Below are 21,957 nucleotides of genomic sequence, written 5' to 3' on the forward strand. Positions count from 1 at the left end.
GAGTCTGTTTCTGTTTTGCATATACCTTCATTTGTATTATTTTTTAGGTTCCACATACAAGTGATATCATACAGTACTTGCCTTTCTGTCTCTGACTTATTTCACTAAGCATAATATTCTCTAGGTCCAACCACATTGCTGCAAATGGCAGAATTTCATTCTTTTTATAGCTGTGTAGTATTCCATTGTAATTCTGTTCTGAGTAATTCCATTCCCTTGTTTATCATTATGTCTAGATACTTATCAAGTTTGATACCTGTAGCTTAAGTTTATCCATTTTAACTGCTCTATAATAGCCCATTGAATAAATATTACTCATTTTTTATTAATCAATCTATTGTGATTGGTAATTTAGATTTTCTTGTTATTGTGGCAATAATGAACAATACTGTAATGAACATTCACGTACCTGCATCTTTATGCTCAGGAATAAGTGTTTCCCTAGGGTCTATAACTAGAAGTGGAGGCATGAAGCAATAAGACTTGCACGTGTTTGACATATATTTCCAAATTGTTCTTCAAAATAGTTGTTCTGATTTGTATATGCAGTAGCACTGTCTAAGAGTTTCTATTTCTCCATATCCTTGCCATTTATAAGTATGATAAAAAAAAATGTGATTGAAATCTTGTCTAATCTTAATTTATATTTTATTGATCAGTAGTGAAGTTGAAAATTTTCATGATTTTTCGTCGAGTTCCCTCTTCTATACATTTTCCCCATTTTCCTAATCGGATATATTTTTTATGTATGTATGCTATGAGTATTTTTCCTCCTTTTTCTATCTTTTACAGTGAGGCCAGGTCTACACTATCAATATTATAGTAAAAATTAAAGTAATTATTCAAATCAACAAAAGAAAGGTCTCAGACTTGCTGTTCATGCTTACAATCAAAGTGTAGTAGTTTTTCTGGTTTGTTTTAGTTTTGATACTTGGTTCCTCTGCAAGAAAGGCATTTAAAGTAGGGTTTGAGGCCTAAGTTGACCTGAGTTAAGCTCATAATAATAGCTCTCCACTTGGGGTAATGTATAGCACAGACCTAAATGTGTTCTTGTAGTTCTCATTTTTCAAAACTGCAACAGTGGATCAAATATCTGGTTTGATATTTGATCCAAATATTTGATCCAACAGTGGATCAGATATCTGGTTTAGATAATTTACCTCGGACAATCCATTGTTTCCTTAGTGATTTATTCTTAATATCCTCTCATTCCAAATTATTGGGGAAGTCAGTTACAATGTGAATGAAGAAAGCATACATTTAATATATACTTACTATGTTCAGTATATTGTAGTTGAGGGATGGGTAGGTATGGATATTATGATATAATATCTTACTTCAACAAGAATATGGCTTCATTGGGGTCCTAATACCAATATACATAAATGCAGGGACTGTATGCTAGATTGGATCTGGATCTCAGGCTTTAGTTCCAGTCTCATTCCTTCATGGCCATGCCACCTTAGCATGCCACTTCCTCTGTGGCTTCTAAACACTTAGGTAAATCAAGACCATGTCTATTTTTTTTTCTTAGAATGTAAAAAAATGACATGCCAAGTCAAGGTTACAAATTTTTTTTTAATCAAAAACATTTTAATGATTAATGTATAGACATTATTTAACATTGTGGGTATATGCAGATGAGCTAAAGCACACTCTGACAGCACACTATTGAATGTTATAGTTTTTGTAATGAAATATGTAAAGACATTCACAAGCTAGTACCTAGGAAGACATACATTTACAAATATATACATTCTAGATTTGATAAGGTAAATGTAAACAGATGCTGTGACTCCTTCCAAACAGAAAACCCACAAGACTAATTAAGAGAACCAACTGGCTCCCTATAATATGAATGTGCAAAATTAAAGCATGATAAACTGATATTTACATAAATATCAAACCACCAATTCATTTATACATTGTCAACGACCTTCTCAGATGTGTCATGAGTGGTTCAATGAATGTTTTTTCCTCCAATGGAGGAGGTATTCAGAGGGTAAACTCCAACACTTTAAAATGACACACGCAACAGTCCTTATCTGTTTGATCACTGCCTCTAGGGTGTGAGACATGATTTTATGATAAGCGGTCTTATTTTTAAACAAGTATTTCTAAACAAATCTTTAGATTCAAAGCAGGAAAAAAAAATTACAGGTGCTATTAGATTTACATTAAACAAACCATCTCTATCCAGTTTCCCAGTTCTCTCATGCTGCAGCTATCTGTTTAATTTTACCTTAAATTTAAGGTCCTTTCCCCACCTTTATTCATTTTGGTAAGCTAGGCACATTTTCAAAAGAAGTTTGTGTCAAAACAGATAGCAGTACAGAAATCAATCCAAATTTGGACCCTGGCAACCAGTTCCCCACTGCTCATCTATGGGACTCTGTCAAATGGTAAACATTTAATCATCTCTCTTGGAAAATATATATCTTCTCTCACAAGTGGAAAGCAAAATGGGCTTTGTCTCCTGCATAAAAACACTTAGCACTTCTGAAATTTAAAACGGCCTACTCATCCTACACACTTCCTAAAATCCTGAAGACAAAGAATATATATTTTAAGTTTCATCAAGACTGCTTTAGAACCCCCCTCCCGTTTTACATTATTAATAGTGGCACTCAAAAAAAAAAAAAGATCTATTAAAAAGTTAAACTGACTGTTCTACTAGATTTGAACCTGCCTGATTTAAAGCCAGTATTACAAAACTGAAGGTGCTGATTTCACACGTACAAGTCACTTGAAATTGTGTGTCACACGATAGTTTCATAAATCACGGTCTTTGATTTTTCTGAACGGAGCTATTAGAAATGAATAAAAACTTGAAACATACCCTAATTTAAACTAATAAGCTTTTTAAATTTTAAGGCATGTGTGTTTCTCTACTGTAACAACATTATACAAATTTACAATCACATGCATGATCTACAGTAAAAAAAAAAAAAGTGTGGATTACAGTGTTATTAAATTGTGAATCACAATTCAGCACCTATCATGCTATAACTAATAAGGCAACAGCAGTGTCGTGTACTACAACAACATGCCCTCCACAGTCTAGTGCAGGGGTCGGTGAGAGCCCAGAAATGTTAAACATCTTATGCCTACTTGGATAATCTGTCTACATTTTCTAGGGGTTTGGAACTGATGGAAGAGGTCCTACGTGAGTCACACTATCGTAGGCCGACTAGTTACAGCAGCTGTTAATGAGCATTGGGCACAATTCATATGTGCTTACAATCAGACGACGTGGTTCAGAAGCTGTCAACCCTTGGGCCTCAGTCCTTACGCTGCTTCCTCGGGTTCACATTGTTTTCCAGGGAAGAAAAGCTGCTGGTGTGGCCGTTTACGGCCGTCACGTAGCCGTTCTGGTGGTCCTTCTGGTGTTCTCTCCTCCGGGAGGCCCCCTTCTTGTTGTAGGTCTGAATATAGAAGTTTGTGAAGAGGGCAATCAGAGAAATCATGTATCCAATCTGTAAATACAACCAACCAAGAGGGAAGGCGCACGGCTAGGTGACCCCGCAGCTGGTCTGGATGATGGTCAGCACAAACTGAAGCAGCTACCCCTGCGTGATGTACTTCTTGCCCCAGAGGTACGGCCTCATGGAAGGGACGGACGACAGACCGTAGTACGAGTACATGTGGATGTGGATGAAGCTGTTAAGCGTGGCACCAAAATAAGAGTGGCCACAGGGGACCCAGTTCATCAGGAACCACCAGATGTTGAGCATGGAGGCGCGGTGGTACACGTGCAGCACTGTGATCTGGTGGCTGTTCTTGCGCAGGATGAAGAAGAAGGTGTCCATGAACTCGATGAGCTTGGAGAAGTAGTACCACCAGAGCACACGGATGATCTTCACGTCTGCTTCTCCTCCACTGCGTGTGCCCTGGCAGAAGAAGTTGTATTGGCCCTCCGATACTCCCGTCACTAACTCACAGAACATAGAGAGAGAGAGCAGTGTGCGTCCAAGGTTATATACACCGCTAAACTCCCCCGGCAAGAGAACGGCTGCCTATTCTTCATATATTTTGGTCCCAGCCATACAGTTAGCAACTATAGGATGGAGCAGAGCAAAGTAGGGATATAATTGTCCAGAAGAAACTATCCTTTTAGTCTGGGATCTCGGGGGCCGAGCAATGCCTGGTAATAGGTACTAAGTGCTGCATCAGAGTGTTCCATTTTTAAACCTCTTAGGCCGAGGGCGGCTGCGGCTCCGAGAAGCGGCGAGGCGGCGTTGGCGGCGGCGTCCGGAGCCAGCCGAGCTAGGAGGAGGCGGGAGGGAGGCGCCGGCCAGCAGGACCCGCCACCACAAATTGATATTCATAATGTACCTATGTAACTTACTAACTCCGTACCATAAAAATGACATCTATTGTGCTATTCAAAAGAATAATGGTGAGATTAATTTTTTAAAATATCAATTCATTGTACCACGTGGTTGGTATGTACTTGTAATTTAACACAAATATAAATATGAGTATCTTTTTCTTAATTCTATCAATAGCTCTTTGAGTGAGTATATAAATTCATTTGTAAATGATACCAAATCTAAATTTGAATTCTTGAATCTAAGCCATGGGCCAAGGGGTATCTTGCCTCTCATCCTTCTCCAAATACCATGGAATTGCCTCTGACCTCACCTCAGTTGACTTATTACTCTTAAGCTGTAAAATGATTTGTAATATCCCATCCATATCTAACATCTCACGGTTTTAAAGACATTCTCTTCGTAGTTATTTGTGATGTTACAAACATAGGATAAATTTCTTTGGTGAAAACAGTCTTATTTGACCTTGATGTACCACTTGGCATTTTTGAAAATAGAGCAACTCTTCTGCTATGTTGTTTCAGAGAAAACAAATTCCCATATTATCCCAAACTCTTCAGTATAAGGCTGTCAGTATGTTTAATTCTTCATGAAGTTAAGGTTTTTTGTGATGTGGTGCCAAGAAATAATTTTGTGATAAAACAAACACTTGGTTTACTAGAAAATACTGGCATCCTACAAACATGAATTCATTAGAGAGGAATTCTGAGCTGCAGCTTTCATTAACTAAAATAACTATGCTAGTTAATGTCCCAGAAGTTCTTAGTAAATATACAGTACAAGAAACTGTCAGTGCTTCAAAAGCAGAGATAATATCTTATCCTTTTTATAACCTCAGTTATTAACTAGAACTTGCCACATAGTAGGAGACCGATAAGAACATTCATGGATTGGAGCGTTAAGTCATTAATTTTCAAACCTGTATCCTTTAAATAACAAAGGATTGTCTTCTATTATTTCTCAAAAAGGTGGGTATGTGGCCCATAGGTTTCTTACCTTTGCTTTACATTCCTTTAGAGCTATGATAAACTAAAGCATTTTTTAGGAAAAGTGACTTCTAAAATATTTTTGTTAATGTCTCAAATGTGCAATTATAGTCTGAAGATCATCACGGCATAGATAAGTGCCTGTGGCATCCATTTTTTATAGTGGCAACCATTGTTTATGTGTTTCAAGTGCTGCCTGCAGAATTTTTTCTTATATGAGAAATATAAGTAAATCAACATTATAAAGTCTATAGGATCTAAAAAATACAACAAACTAGACAATGTAATAAAAAAGAAGCAGACTCACAGATATAGAGAACAAACTAGTGGTTACCAGTGGGGAGAGGGAAGGAGGCAGGGACAATATAGGGGTATGGGATTGAGATATACAAACTATTAGCTATAAAATAAGCTACAAGGATATATTGTACAGCACAGGGAATGTAGCCAATATTTTATAATAACTATAAATGGAGCATAACCTTTAAAATTGTGAATCACTATATTATACACCTGTAACTTATATAATATTGTACATCAAGTATACTTCAATTAAAAAAAATAAAGTAAAATAAAAGCCACATGAGGCTAAAAAGAAAACATATACCTATGCAAATACCAAAAAAAAAGTGTATAGGAGATTGGAATATTGTTTATGACTAGAAAAGCTTGACTGTTTTTATTACTAGATACTTATATGCATGTCACATGCAATATAACATTTGATTATGAAACAATTTTAGAATAATTAAGGTAAATTAATTGCTATTCATGAAATAACCATGACTGCTACAAGATGGCCATTTGGAAACTTGCCCTAAGACAGGGATCTGCAGACTTTTTCTAAAGGGACCAGATAGTACATATTTTAGTCTTGTGAGATATATAGTTTTAGTCCCAACTACTCAGCTCTGCTTTTGCATCACAAAAGCAGCCACAGACAATGCAAAAAAGAATAGGCATGGCTGTGTTCCAATAAAACTCTTTTTTTTTTTTTTTTTTTTTTTTTAACAAACACAGGCATGGGCCATCGATTGCTGACCCCTGTCCTAAATAGCCATTGACCTCATTCAATTTTAAGAATTTGAAACTTTTAGCAAAAATGTTACAGTTCTTCATGTAACTTGTAAGAACAGTAATTTTTTTTAAATAAATGAATGAATCTCAAAAAAGGAACCTAAGTTTCATTTTCATTATTTGAATGGAAACATGATTTTTTTCTTATATTTGATTATACATGTATTGAGCTAAACTTACTTGCTCTTACCACTAGACTAGCTGTCATTAAATATACTTAGATAGTAATTTTTTAGATTATTTTCCCTAGAATATTCTCGAATCTTGGACAAATGTCTCCTTATCATTGAACTTTAGGTTTCATGTCTGTAAAAATAAAGGGTTAATCATGATTTCTCGAAGGAATCTTCAAAGTATACAGTTCCATGTTTCTATGGGTGTCATATCATTTGCCAGTAGGAACAATGTCCTTGTTTAGAGACTTCTTTTAAAATTCTTTTATTGAGAATGTCATTTCTCCAAGAGATCTTATTCTCTTTGAAAGTCACTTCTAGTTTCTGTATGAAAAAAATGTCTTTTAAAATCAATACCAGTGAAAGTTAATCAGACATAGAATGATTACAGGATGCCTTGCTTATCATTGGAAAGCCAAGATAGTTATCTTTGTGATTATCCTCACATCTGATTTGAAAGGACAGAGGGGCAGCTTTTCTGGCCATCCCACTCTTACTTTGTGAAATGTCCCCACTATAATCCCTTTGTAAGATGGCTGCCTGCCTTTATTACCATATTCTAAAGAGATTAACCAATATTATGCCCAAGTGCCCAGGATATCCCCAGCCCTACTTCCATCTTAAATTTATCACAGATTCAACATAGTCATAAAGGGAATAATCAGAAAATCTTCTCACATCTCATCTCATTATATTATTGTGCATAAGGAAAAAATAGTTTTAAAGTATAGAGAAGAATGAATCGGGTCATGCAGCTGCTTCCCAAATGTTCAATTTCCGTCTCCATTGCCTCCATTATTTTTATCCCTGAAATGCAGAAATTATTCATATTGAGATACAACAGTTCCCCCCCCCCAAACCAAGTCTTCAATGCCTGCTTCTTTATTAACGCATAATAAAAGATAACCGTAAGGATGTCGATGCAAGTGGCAGGCAAAGATCACCAGGTTTCTTCTTCATACAACCCTCTGCAGGGTTTTGCCTTCCCAGCAATCCCATGTCTGTGGGAACTGGCTTTTCCTCCTCCCTCCTCCTTTTGAATGGTTACAGTGGAAGCAAACACACTTTTACAAAGTAACCCCACCTCATCTGTAGAGATATAGCCAGAGGTTGGCTCCTGACCCAGGCTGAGCTAATCTGAGTCCATTCTCAGGATTTTAGAGTTAGAACTGGGAAATGATCATCCAGTGAAACTTTGAGCTCTCAAATGGAAATGTTGCAAACTCACAGGCTGTTGGCAGTAGGTATCTTCTGACATGTGCTTTAGAAATAGAACCAAAAAGTGATTCTACCGGCGGGGGTGGGGGTGTGGAGAGAGAGAGGGAGAAAAGGAATGAAACAAATATATAATGAGAGGCAGAGTTGAGATATGAAGAGCAAATTCTGGTTTCTCCACAGTTTTTGGATAAGGCTACATTTCACACCATCACCCTGCCCTTGGGTTGTGTGAGATAGCCATATATGTGTTTAAGAAACTACCTTTTGCTAAAACTAGTTCAAACAGGTTTCCATAACTTAAAACCAAAAGAACTAATTGTGAAGTTTATTTTTTACTGTAAACATTCTATGAAATATAGACTATAAATATAATGCTTGCAAAAATATTCTTTTATGGTGCTAAATTACTGAACAGAATTAATTACGCACAAGATACTCCCCAGAGAAAGAGATCACAAAATGTGTGTGTGTATAATATTTTTTTTTCAAAAAATAAGTTTTGAGTGCCTTCTGTGAACCAGGCCACAGTGGTAGGTAGGCAACAATGAACAAATACAAAAGTGTCTAGTCTATTGGGGGAGAGATATATTAACAAAATACTCACAAAAATTAGTAAATGATTAAAGACTATGGAAAATTCTGTGGCGGAGAGATAAGGGACAGGGAGCCAGGTAGAGGAAGCAACTTATGTGAAGGCCCTGTAGCTAATTCAAGCAAAGAACTCCAGTGTTGCTAATCCAAAGGATTTTTTTCACAAAGCCATTTATTAATTAGGTCCTGAAAGCATCACTTCTGTTTTCTGATTACCATATTTAGCTCTCATGTAGGAAGGGCATTTTTTGTTTGTGTTCCAAATTTATTTCTCAAATAGTTTAAGACCCCTATTTCCTTAACATTATTCAAGAAAGACATGTAGTATACAATGTTATTTGCACCATCAATTTGTTCAGCAAACTTTCTTTGTAGTCAGATCAAAAACAAAAAAAATCATCTCAGGTATATTCATGGTTTTACCACGGATCCGTGAGTGGATTAATGAAATCCTCCTTAGAGAGCTGCAATTGTGGTAGTGTTCCAGCACATTATTCCAGGCCACCAGCTCCATCTCACTCAGATAGGGTCCAACAAAAGTATGTGAGCCCAGAGCCATGGGAATGTTCATCTCCATCAAGAATTAATAGGAAAAGACACTCTCTTTAGCAAGATTTACTTAGGAAAGCAGCATGCAGTGCTTTCTTGGGCTAGCATCCCTCTGTTCTTAAACCACAACCAATGCTACTGTAACATTTCGGTAGTAATCTAACAAATGGTGTCAAGGATATAAGAGAGAAAAATTATACTTTGTGATTTCTCTAGGTTTCTGAGCAATGCATGAACTCTTTAACTGTGTACACAAAGAACTGTACATTTAGTTGCCATGGCACTGCTTATCTGTTGTCTTTAGGAGGAATAAAATGGTAATTTAACTACTGTGACTCATCCCCGTAGGTATAATTGATAAAGCTACCTTTCCTAACTTTGAACCAGAATCCTTCAGCGGGCAAAGACTTTTTGTTGCTTTTGTTGTTGTTAAAGAAAAGATACTTGTTCACAAACCTAGGCTTAACCCCGTTCTCGACAATTGATAGCTTTAAGCAAAGATCACAATTTACTGAGTCTAACTGTAATAATTCACATGTAATAGATGGACAACAAATCAAATGGCTGTCAGGGAAACAGCATTTTCCCAACATGTGTCCTCTTGAGTTACTATGTCTAAGCACTGACGAATGCTTGCTACTAATGACCCCTGGCATTAATAATGAGGCTCTAATCAAAGATCTGTTACATAACCTGCCCTTGATAAGAAATACTTAGTGTTCCTTAGCATATGGTCAGGGAAGAGTCCGGTGAGTATTAGGTATGTGAATTTAAAAATTCCTCACTATGCACCTTAGTGATGGAAAGTATGAGTGATTCTAGGACAAACTTGAGAATCCATGTGTATACTTATAGGTGTGACACCCTCGCATAATTATTAAGACTCTCCTCTGTGCTCTCATAATACTGTGCCCATGCTTCCATCATGACACTTTTCACTTTGCTTCATAATTTTCTTTCTACACCATTGAGTTACCAGCTTTTACAAGTAGAATAGGCCATTATTATTATTGCTGTTGTTATTATTATTCTTGATTACCAAGTGCCTAAGAAGGAAGGGCTCAATACATGCTCGCTGTATTATTCTCAAAGAATCTACTTTGAGAAAGCTGTGTTCATTATGTCTTAACATTCTGCAAGAGATACAAAGAGATGAAGGAATTAAGTCTGAGAACCATGGATTACTGGATGTCCAAGATCAACTCTCTTCTAGGGAAGTGCCCTGGGTTGAGGTTGGCCTAGTAATAATAACTCTGATTTCACCTTATCCAGAGAAGCTTAGGAGAAAACACCCCAGGATTTAGAATGCTCTTTTTAATTTTTTATTAAATTATTGATACCTTTGAGAAGACTCTAGAAGCTACACTTTTGGAAGTCCTTAGGAGCAAAGACAAGTTATTTCCTGGACCTGGCATATATTTCAGAATGAAACAAATGAAACATCCTAACAAATTGTCTTTTTTTTCCTTTTTTTTTAATTGAAGTATAGTTGATTTACAATATTGTATTAATTTCTGCTTTACAGCAAAGAGATTCAGTTATACATATATATACTTTTTTGTATTCCTTTCTATTATGGTTTATTAAAGGATACTGAATATAGCTCCCTGAGCTATATAGTAGGACCTTGTTGTTTATCCATTCTATATATAATAACTTACATCTGCTCACCCCAACCTCCCACTCCATCCCTCCCCCAACCCCCTCCCCCTTGGCAACCACAAGTCTGTTCTCTATGAGTCTGTTTCTGTTTCGTAGATAGATTCATTTGTGTCATATTTTAGATTCCACCTATAAGTGATATCGTGTGGTATTTGTCTTTCTCTTTCTGACTTACTTCACTTAGGATGATAATCTCTAGTTGCATCCATGTTGCTACAAATGGTATTATTTCAGTCCTTTGTATGGCTGAGTAGTATTCCATTGTATATATGTACCACATCTTCTTTATCCATTCATCAGTCAGTGGACATTTAGGTTGTTTCCATGTCTTGACTATTGTGACTAGTGCTGCTGTGAACATAGGGGTGCATGTATCTTTTTGAATTATAGTTTTGTCTGGATATAGGCCCAGGAGTGGGATGGCTGGGTCATATGGTAGTTCTATGTTTAGTTTTCTGAGGAACCTCCATACTGTTTTTCATAGTGGCTGTACCAACTTACATTCCCACCAACAGTGTAGGAGGGACTCCTACATCCTCTCCAGCATTTGTTATTTGTTGAGTATTTAATGATGGCCATTCTGACCAGTGTGAAGTGGAACCTCATTGTAGTTTTGATTTGCATTTCTCTAATAATTAGCGACGTTGAGCATCTTTTCATGTGCCTATTGGCCGTTTGTATTTCTTCTGTGGAAAAATGTCTATTTAGGTCTTCTGCCTGTTTTTCTTTCTTTTTTTAATTTTTTTTAAATTTATTTATTTCATTTATTTATTTTTGGCTGTGTTGGGTCTTCGTTGCTGTGTGCGGGCCCTCTCTAGTTGCAGTGAGTGGGGACCACTCTTTGTTGCGGTGCGCAGGCTTCTCATTGTGGTGGCCTCTCTTGTTGCAGAGCATGGGCTCTAGGTGCATGGGCTTCAGTAGTTATGGCTTGCAGGCTCAGTAGTTGTGGCTCGCAGGCTTAGTTGCTCCACAGCATGTGGGATCTTCCCGGACCAGGGCTGAAACCCGTGTCCCCTGCATTGGCAGACAGATTCCTAACCACTGAGCCACCAAGGAAGCCCCCTCCTGCCTATTTTTCGATTGGGTTGTTTGTTTTTGGTTCTTGAGTTGTATGAGCTGTTTGTATACTTTGGAAATTAAGCCCTTGTTGGTCACATCATTTGCAAATATTTTCTCCCATTCTGTAGGTTGTCTTTTCATTTTGTTTATGGTTTCCTTCGCTGTGCAAAAGCTTGTAAGTTTGGTTAGGTCCCATTTGTTTATTTTTGTTTTTATTTCTTTTGCCTTGGGAGACTGACCTAAGAAAACACTGATTCGATTTATGTCAGAGAATGTTTTGCCTATGATCTCTTCTAGGAGTTTTATGGTGTCATGTCTTATGTTTAAGTCTTCAAGGCATTTTGAGTTTATTTTTGTGTATGGTGTGAGGGTGTATTCTAACTTCGTCGATTTACATGCAGCTGTCCAACTTTCCCAACACCACTTGCTGAAGAGACTATCTTTTTCCCATTTTATATCCTTGCCTCCTTTGTTGAAGATTAATTGACCATAGATGTGTGGGTTTACTTCTGGGCTCTCTTTTCTGTTCCATTGATCCATATGTCTGTTTTTGTGCCAATACCACACCGTTTTGATTACTATAGCTTTGTAGTATTGTCTGAAGTCTGGGAGAGTTATGCCTCGTGCTTTGTTCTTTTTCTTCAGGATTGCTCTGGCAATTCTGGGTCTTTTATGGTTCCATATAAATTTTAGGATTCTTTGTTCTAGTTCTGTGAAAAATGTCATGGGTAATTTGATAGGGGTCACATTAAATCTGTAGAATGCTTTAGGTAATATGGCCATTTTAACAATATTAATTCTTCCACTCCAAGAGCATGGGATATATTTCCATTTCTTTGAATCATCTTCAGTTTCCTTTATTAACATTTTATAGTTCTCAGCATATAAGTCTTTCACCTCTCTAGTCAGGTTTATTCCTAAGTATTTTATTTTGGGGGGTGCAATTTTAAAAGGTACCCTAACAAATTGTCTTGAGTCAGATAACTCCCTGACAGAAATGAGGCAAATTTTTCATCACTAATTTTGCCTTTGCAATAAAATTCCTAAGAAAGAAGTTAATTTGGCAATGGTGAAACAAAAAATTCTGCAGCATCAACACTGCAGATACAAATGGTACTGAAGGTAGTAAAATTGAGAAGTATGCATCTTTTATCTTTAGTAGTAATTTTTATATTAAAAACTCACCACCCAAACTGTACTAAAGTTATTGTAGGTTATACAAAGGTTTTGAGAAATATGAATGTGATAATGTAAAAGGGATTAAAATTTTATATTCTGTGAGATTTTACAATTTATTTTTCTTCCATGATATAGAAACAAGTATTGAAATCTCAAAGTTATTCCACATAGTAATACTGTAAATACAATAATGTATTATATTTAGAAAACTTGACTCAATTTACTACTTAGAAAAGTAAGTAGTAGTATTTTGCATAGTTTAATGGTTGGCCTTCTAAACAAATGCATTTAGTTCCTATTCTCCCATGATAACCTCTATGTTATCTTGTATAATTCTTTGTGATCTTTGTTCTCTGTTTTAGTTTCTCTAACCACATCTAATTTTGATTTAATTAAAAAATCAGATCCCTCCCTGTGATAGACTATGGACCTCTTCCTAGCTTGGTGGCCATCCCAAAGTCATTTCTGTATCTTCCATTCCCAAGTGGCCTGCAATATTCATCTGGAATCCATTCAACCCTGTTTGCATTTAACAATACTCAGTATATTGGAGAAATTTTCCATCTTCTTTTTTTAAAAATATCTTAATATACCTAAATTATGGTATAGTAGGACTCCATTAATTCAAGCTAACTGGGGAGAAGGTGACTTGAATTTATAAGGAAAGAGTTTGTTGTTGTAGTTGCCTTGCTGTTGTATAATTTAACTTTAGTGTTTTTACTTGGAGTGATATCTGAAGTGAAGAGCTGTGGAGTGGCTTTCTATTAGAGAGCCTTCCTGTTTACTAGGTAACATGGTATTTGAATGTAAAGAGGGACCTCTCATAGGTTGAAAAAGTTTGTTGCCCTTAGTAAGCTGAGTGATCTCCGAAATCTTGTTTACATTCTCTAACAGCATATTAAATTTATTAATAGGAAAAAGCATACCATAAATAACGTTCCTATTTTTATGACTCAAACAATGCATTAATTTTCTAACTTGATCTTGTAAGAAAAAAAAGTTCAAACAGAATAATATTATGTGGGAAACTTATGTAAACTTATGCTATTTTACCCAGAAATCTTAAGAATCACCAATACACCTGTCTAACTGCTGGTGTCTCATTTGAAATGAACCATTTAACCGTCCATAGAAAGTAGTTTCTCCAGATATTATTTAAATGGATACCAGGTTTAAATATTTAACTTTTATATGTCTTTTGTCTTATTATTCAGTTTACACTTTGACTTTTTAAAATGTTAAGGGTGCATTGAAATTGTACATTTTAGGTTTAAATAGCTGAATCATAGGTGGCCAGCTATTAAAAATATGCCCTATTATGAGAACTTGTATAGTGACAGGAATATCAGTGAATGGTCGAATTAGATTACGACCTTTAACTAAACAAGCACTTCTTGTAATTGTGATTGTCTTGGGGCTAATGTATGTGACTTTGACATTTGTTTCCACCATGATTTTATACCTATTTGAAAAGACATGCCATACCATATGTCACAGGTATTCAGTTAAAATATTTCAGTGTAATTATAGCTAATTAAATCATACACACAATCACAAAACTCCATTCAACAAATATTTGGTACAAATCTAAAGCTTACTAAAAGGAGTAAAATTTAGTGTGAAGGGTCAGATAGCGCTGCCCTTGATCTTCCCAAGAGATTCTAATCATTGTCAACTGAACTTCTAGATGTTAATTAATGTGACACAAAAATCAAGCCCTGTCTCCCCTTACTTTGACTAATTATACATTTATTTGAGTTTTAAGTTCCTTCCATTCAATTTCAAAATGGTGCCTTAAGCTTATAAAGCCCCTCAGAAGCTTAAGGATAAGGCAGATGTAGTTTTGGTTGTAATTTTAAATAAACTATTTAAGTTATTTCATTGAATTCAGTGCTGCTAAAAGTAAGTATTCTTGGTTTTGTGGGTACTTGAGAAAAAACATGTATCTTAAGATTAAAGTTGTTCATTTTCATAGGATCATAAGACTGCTAATACTCTGGTGATAATGAGGTCGAATGGATTGAAATAGCATCCTTCATGTTATGCTGATGATGTCTTGTGTGTTAGCATTGTCATCTGTGTAGACAAGGAGGTGCCCCATGGTCACTTCAACACATGTGAGCTTTACCTGAGTAAGAGTTTCAGGAGTAGACAGGAATCATGTCATTTTTCAGCCTTTTCCAAACCTTTATAGTGATGCAATATTGAATGGATGTACAAGACACTAATGATTTCATGTTAGTCAACACCATGCCACATATATTTGGCTGCACATGATACCCATTCATAATGACGGCACCAGCAAGATACCTAAACATTCCTGAATAACCCCAAATACTGATAATGGAATGTATATTAATACAATCATTTTGTAAAACTGTTTATTAGTGTCTACTAAAGCTGAACATCTACAACCTATCCATCCCCTCCTAGGTCTACATCCAACGTACATACAAAACAAGTACATGAACGTTCATAGCAGCACTATTTGTAGTGGCCTCAAATTGAGAACTACCTAAAGGTCCATCACCAGTAGAAGGAATAAATAAATTGTGGTGTGGTCACCTAATGGAATAATTTACATTGATAAAAATGAGTGAACTCTATTATACATAATAATGTGAATGAATCTCATAAACATAATATCATATGAAAGACACCAGGCTGAAAGTGTATATAATGTATGATTTCATTTATCTAAATTTTTAAAATAACACAAGCAAATATTGTTGGACATCAGGATAGTGATTACCTTTGCTTAGGGGAGAAGTGATGGCAAGGGACCATGAAGAAAACCTCTTTGATGTTGTTATACTGTTCTGTTTCTTGATCTGGTTGCTGGTTATATAGGTATGTTCAGTTTGTAATGATTCATCAAGATATATACTTATGATTTGTGCATACACACACACACACACACACACACATACATAGACATATAAAATACTTCAATAAGAAAATTAAATTATTGAAAAGTTCTGAGGTTAAATATGTTAAATTGAGCGCAAGTGTTCATCTGTGCTTGTATTAGTTTCCTAGGGCTACTATAACAAATTACCACAAACTGGGTGGCTTGAAACAACAGAAATTTAGCCTCTCACAGTGCAGAAAGCCAGAAGTCCCAAATCAAGGTATTGGTAGAGTTGGGGTTTTTTTGGAGGATCTGCAGGAGAATCTGTTCCATGTTCCATGTGGCTCTCCTGCCTTCTGGTGGCTGCTGGCAATCCTTGCCATTCCTCGCCTTATAGACACATCACTCCAATCTCTACTTCCTTCTTCACATGAATCCCCCCACCCACCCCGCCCCGTATTTCTTCTCTGATATGAACACAGGCCCTTGGATTTAGGGCCCACCTGGGTAATTGAGATTATTATCTTAATTATGTCTACCTTTTTCCAAATAAGGTGGCATTCACAGGTTCTAATAATCTTTTAGGGGGGCCACCATTCAATCTACTGCCATATTCCTTCCTCAAACTCCATGCAAATCATAGAAATAGAAATATAAAAATATTACACAGACAAAAAATATGAGAAGAGAGGAAAACACAAGAGATAGTTTCAAGATTTTGGAAGATGGAAAGTGAGTATTGGATGATTTAGCAGAATGCAAGAAGTTAAAATTGGGTGTCAGTAGAAAGCAATTACAAGCAGATGCAGGGTTTGGAGATACCAAGTACTTCTGGATGCAGGGGTAACAAGTGGGGCAGAACATAGTAAGTTTGGTTGAAAGTCTATATAAGGAAGTTAAAGATATCCTCCCCTGGCCTAGGCATCCAGGTGAGTAATTATCCCATACCTAGGCAGACAGAAAATGAACTATCCATATGAAAGAGAAGAATCAAAGTGGCCCTAGGCTTGTGGAACTGAGGAATTGCCGAGGTAGGGAGGGAGGCACTGTACTGAAACAAAGGGATTAAGAAACAGTCCATATTTTGAATGGTGCTGACAGCCTCCCCCCACCCTTCTATGTTCTTCTAGGAGGACACTAGTCAGGAGCTTAGAGGTTTCTTATCTGGGGAAAACTCTGCAGCCAAAGAGAAAAGACCTGCAAACGAAAGGACTAAAGTCCACTTTTCAATCATACCACCATACACACAGAGCTTTCATTCTGTCAGCCAAGAGTTACAGTGTATTTGAGGAAAGCTCACAATGTAAAAGACGGAGATTTTTTTTTAAACATACAGATAAAAAGAACTCTGAGGAAACAAAGACTGTTCAGGAAGATGAAAGCTTAAAAAAATTATAATGAATATTCCCCACTACATTAAAGAAGCAATTTATAACATCCAGGATACTATAAAAATGGACATTCAGGGAACTCATAAGAACTTTTGAAAGATTAAAATATTATAGCACAAATCTTCCAGAGTGTAGAACAAATTATCAAAGAGAGGAGAAGATTTTTTTTCAAAAGGAGATCAGTACAGGAGGTCTAATTGGAATTTTAAAGACCTGGGGAAAATGGAGAAAAAATAGAGAAGAGGAACTTATAAAATAAGTAATGTAAGAAAGTTTTTCTTAATTGATAAACTTAATTTTCCATATTTAAAGGGTTCAATGGGTGATCAGCAGAAGGCATTCAAGATTATTCATATTAAGGCATGTCTGCCAAAAGTTTTAGAACACCAAGGGTAAAGATTCTAAAAACTTTCCAAAAGGGAGTGGAGAAAGGTCTTATACAATGTCATGGGAATCAGAATACATTGGACTTCTCAAGAGCAATATTTGAAGCCAAAAGTCAACTAAGTAATGTCTTCCAAATTTTGAGGAAAAATTACTAATTACTTTCTACCTACAATTCTTTATATAGCCAATTAATCAGTTAACCTACAAGAACAGATGTATAGAGGTTTTCAGAAGTACGAGATCTTAAAAATATATCTTTAATATACCCTTTCACAAGAAGGTCCTAGAGGACATATTTCGCCAAAATGTGTGAATAAACCAACAAAGAACGGTTAAGAATCAGAGAACAGGGTACACATGGAGAGGAGAGGGGAGGACAGGAGAGGAGAGGAGAGGAAACCTCTGGAGAGAAATATATTGCTGACAAGTAATAGAGAAAACAGAAAAATGAAAACATGAAAGAAAATGATTTTCAGTTAAAGAAGCCAATAGGAATTTAGGTGATGTACATATAAGTGGAACGCTCCCAGAAAAGCAAACCACTCAAGATCTCTGAACACTTGCTGTATGTTTCGGCCTTCTCTATTTCTTCTTGACATGCCCTTTCTCCATCTTCATTGTTGCTACACTAGTCCTTAAAAGACCCAACTCAAGATGTAATCTTTGCCAAAATGTAGGGGAGTATCTCTATGTCCTTGGTTAAGGAAAGCTTTCTTAACATAGATACAAAATACAGCCATAAAAATAGAAGGTAAAATCTGACCACATTATAATTTTAAACTCTTGTGAAGCAAAAAAATTTCATAAACAAGTTTAAGAAGAAGGTGACAAAATGGAAAATTGCATTTCCATTGGTTATCATGATAAAAACTTGGTACATAAAATATATCAAGAATTCCAAGTCAAAAAGAAAGGTACACAATAAAATAAATTCATGCAAAAATGGTCAAAGTTATAGCATATAATTCACAGATGAAAAAATCCAAATATGAGAGGATGGGCAACTTAACTTTTATTAGTGCAAAACAAATTAAAACAATGATGAGTTATCCTTTTAACCCATCAGATTAATTTTTAAATGTAATTAGAAAATCTGGTTATCAGTTGTTGGGGAAAATGTGGGGAAAATTGTTGGGAAAAATGTGGGAAAAAAATTATACCCTCAGATGCTGCTAGTGGAAGTATAAATTGGTGCAACCATTTTGGGGAACTATTTGGCAGTAGCCCATAAAACTGTAAAACTGTATGCTAGGATTAATATATATATTTTTTGTTGCATAGCATATAACAGCAAAAAATTAGGAACAATATGTCAAAAGGGAACACCATAACTAAAATATATAATACAGAATACTAAACAGCAAGGGAAAGAGATAAACTAGATTTCTCTATATATCAACATCAGTAGATACCCAGAACATAAACTTCAGATGTGAATAGAAGATTCCAGAATGTTATACACAAAGATAGATGGATAGAGTGACTGATTGATATTTATATAATAGTAATTGATAAGTTCAATTAAATACAGCCCAAAATTATAATAGTGGTTGCTTCTGGTAATTGGGAAAGGGAGTCCTGGCCATGGTTTGAGGGGAATTAAGCTGTTTTAATAATGTCTTATTTCTTTAAAAATAATTTGAAGCAAGTATGACAGATGTTAAAGTTGATAGATCTGGATTGGGGTGAGGTATATGTATATTTTAAGAAATATTATTCTTTGTATTTTAATGAGATTTTTTCTCAGAATAAAGACAGAATGATGCCTTTTCCATGAAGCCTTCCTTGATCTCTAAGCCAAACATCATCTCTGTCACTCCTGTCTCTATAACTCTCTTATGAGTTATGCTATTCTGCTTATTGGGTTTGTCTCACATTAAATTGAAAAATTCCTTATTGAAAAAATGGTGTCTTGTTCCTTTTTGAATCCGTCCACAACACCTGGACAGATAGCTGATACATAGTTAACACCCAATAAGACTTTATTAAACAGAACAGAGAAAAAATAGGTTGGTTTACATAGAAATACTTGCCTCGCTTTAGGTGACGCTAGAAAATTTTAAAATTTTCAACTTTTCTGTATTTCTCTTTGCATAATGGACCTATGTTTTCTGCCAACTTCAATTGACATTCTTTCAGAATAGATCTCTAATAAAAGTGAAATTACAGTGTTTTATGTTCATATGTTCCTTAGCATGTTGAAGATTCTCCAGACAGTAATTACCAAAACAAACCTAGGCTAGCATGGTGATTAAAAGCATCTGCTTCAGTTTCTCCTTTCTCAGAAATACGTATTCTTTTTCCTAATGCTGAGTTCTAGACTGTCGAATGGGATGTGGCCTTTTTCTCGGTTACTTCTTTGTGTCACTTTGGCTCTGTTGACCACTTTAGTAATGTTAACTTCTGCCTGTCAACACCAATTAACAATTTTTTTTAACATATACTGGGTCCACAACAGAAATTGTTTCCTGCTGTTCATTTAGAGTCTACTTGTTAAGCAAAGCTTGAATACAATATGGCATTTGCTTTGCAGTTTTTTTTTTTTATAATTTCAAGTTTCAAGGCTTCAGTTTTTCCACTCATAAATAAAACATAACGCTTTTATTTTTTTCAAAGTTATCAGAGTTTGTGCAGTTGAACAATGCCCAACTTGCAAATGAATACTTTTGAAAATACATATGGTGGATATATAAGTACATATGTGAATTCATTTGGCTCCAATGTGAATTTATTAAATGTGCTATGCCAAGTTATCTTTTATCAAAAGAACTGTTAGTAAGTGAAGATATCAAGTGCGCTTCCTCATACATACATAAAATGCTAAATTTAGGTTTTAATGCTGGCTTTTAAAGTGACTTTTTTGCCTGCTACTTATACTAAAAGGATGCCTTTATTCTTGAAAGTGAAATGTGTTTTTAAAGAATACTTTTCTTAATTTTTTTAGATTCCTTTTGTTGTTGTTTTCAGCTTTCTCTGCTGTTTCAGACTTAGGACCGGAAATGCCCGACTGCAATGGCCCCCTCAACCGTTATCTGGCTTTCCTTTGAGACAGTACTTTGCACAGAGCGTGTTTTCTTAGCTGGTTGACTCCTGCGATTGCTGGACTATATGTGCTGTGTGATGTGTCTCACAATTGGATCTGACTAGTGATCCTGGCACTTTGAAAGTGTTCTTTTCAGGTACCTTTTCACCCGTACACACAAAAGATGTGCTGATGATAGCACTGACTTTTCAGAGTGATCTTTTCATCATAATTAACATTAAAAAAATTCCCTGAGTTGAAATATACAATCCCGCGTGGCTTTGATGCTTCTGTAGTTAAGAAGGGCAGGAACAGCCTTGGGGAACACTTGCTGAATTGGCAGCATAAAGCAAGTCACATGTACCTCCAGATGAGCAGAAAAACAAGCTGATTTCATTCATTTTACCCCCCTATATTACATGGACTGGCTGGTCATTTACTTATCTTGTCAAAACTGACCCTTAAAGACAATTAATCCGGCTAAAATTCAATTGCTTTATACCCATAGTATGAGGTATGCTTCTGAGGTGGCTAGGGTTTTAAGGCAGGAGCTATATTATAGGTGCCTGGCATTTTGCAGGCTCTTATAAGCACACTGTTAGGCATTCAGGTATTAGAAGGGTTTTGGAAATCCTGCTCAGCCCCTGGCATCTTTTCAACCCTCTCTCGATCTCTAGTCCAGCTGTTCAATTAAAAGAAATGAAGTTGAAGAGGCATCAGTGTAGCTCCAGCTGGTGCTCTGGAGGTTGGCGTTATGCTACCAGATAATGCACGCATTCTTTTTACTCATGTGAAAGGCTGCCTTGCTGTGTATTTCTCAGGCTGTCAGAAAGATTGATTCTTGAAATATTTTGTAAAAATGCTAAGTACTAGCTACTTTGGGTATTTACCCAGGGGCATTGCAGCTGCCTGACATTGCTGCGTGCCAGCTGAGCAGTAATCGGTGCTATTTCTCTGATTTGTTTGTCTTTGTCAGCATCTGAGAGGAAGGAGGTTCAAACCCAGAGTGGGGCCCTCCTCCCCCAGTGATCTCATCCAGGCCATGGCTTTAAATATTCTCTGACTCGCTAATGACTCCCGAATTCATTTCTTTGGCCCTGATGTCATCCATGAATCTCAGACTCATACATCCAGCTGCCTGCTAAATAGCTCAGATTTGATGTTTAAGAGGTATCTCAAAGTTAAAATGAACAAAACCAAGCTCCTGATCTGTCCATCCATATGCAGCCCCAGTTGCTCCTCCCACCATCTTCCCACAGCGGTAAATGGAAACTCCTTTCTTGGAGTAACTCCAGCCAACACCTTGCAATCAGCCTTGAATCTCCCTAACCCTTTACCTTGTGTCCCGCATTCCAAGGATCTACCTTGGAAGTAGAGTCAGTACATGAACACTTCTCTGCCTCTGCCACTGCTGCCTGAATCCAAACCAACAAATCTCATCTGGACTATTGTGATTGCCTCCTACCATGTCAACCTGCTCC

At 36.3% G+C, this 21,957-nt stretch overlaps 1 protein-coding gene and 1 pseudogene across 1 annotated transcript in view; one reads left to right on the top strand and one right to left on the bottom strand.

Moving 5' to 3' along the window:
- The window catches only part of IL1RAPL1 (interleukin 1 receptor accessory protein like 1), a 707,257-nt gene that overhangs the window by 380,729 nt on the left and 304,571 nt on the right, over positions 1-21,957 (top strand). The gene's annotated exons all lie outside the window — the stretch shown is intronic.
- LOC137756944 (very long chain fatty acid elongase 5 pseudogene) lies at positions 3,282-4,183 on the bottom strand (annotated as a pseudogene).

Source organism: Eschrichtius robustus, chromosome X, assembly GCF_028021215.1.
Source record: "Eschrichtius robustus isolate mEscRob2 chromosome X, mEscRob2.pri, whole genome shotgun sequence".
Taxonomy (NCBI): Eukaryota; Metazoa; Chordata; class Mammalia; order Artiodactyla; family Eschrichtiidae; genus Eschrichtius; species Eschrichtius robustus.